Below are 760 nucleotides of genomic sequence, written 5' to 3'. Positions count from 1 at the left end.
TAAAAAATGACCTATACTTAGCTAATTATCCTCGAAATGACATAATTAGCTCCAAAAAGGCATTCTTAGCCAATTTAGCCCGAAGAAGGGGACAAGAATAGAAAAAGAGGAAAATGAAAGCAAGGAAGAGGAAAAAGGAAAAGAAGAAGGAGGAGAGGGAGGAGGAGAAGAAGAAGGGGACAAAAGGATAAGAAGAAGAAGGAGAAGAAGGAGAAGGAGAAGGAGAAGGAGCTCCCGCTCCTTCTCCTTCTTCTTCTCCTTCTTCTTCTCCTTCTTTTCCTTCTCCTCTTCCTTCTCCTTCTCCTCCTCCTCCTCCTCCTCCTTTTTCTTCTTCTTCTCCTCTTCCTCCTCCTCCTCCTTCTTTTACTTCTTCTTCTCTTTCTCTTCTCCTATAGTTAGCTAGGGTTCCACCTAAATGACATAATTAGCTTAGTTAGCTCCTAAATGGTCTATACTTAGCTAATTTCTCTCCGAAATAACCTATATATACACTACTTCATCTAGTATTATTTTTCTAACTTTCTTATTTGTCATTTTGCAGATTACCTTCACTTCATGGGAAGCTTGGTTGATGGAATGCTTGAAGACGATTTCTTGTACCATGTGTTGTATTGAAACTATTGTAGTATATGAATATATGAAACTTTGTATGCACGTGGATGAAACTAGTGTAATATATGGTTTGGTACGGATGTAACTTCCATAATATGTATGCACTATGGATGAGAGTTATTTTAATATGGTTATGAGTACGGAAAGA

The sequence above is a fragment of the Hordeum vulgare genome, chromosome 5H, assembly GCF_904849725.1.
Source record: "Hordeum vulgare subsp. vulgare chromosome 5H, MorexV3_pseudomolecules_assembly, whole genome shotgun sequence".
Taxonomy (NCBI): Eukaryota; Viridiplantae; Streptophyta; class Magnoliopsida; order Poales; family Poaceae; genus Hordeum; species Hordeum vulgare.
This window is presented reverse-complemented; position numbering follows the sequence as displayed.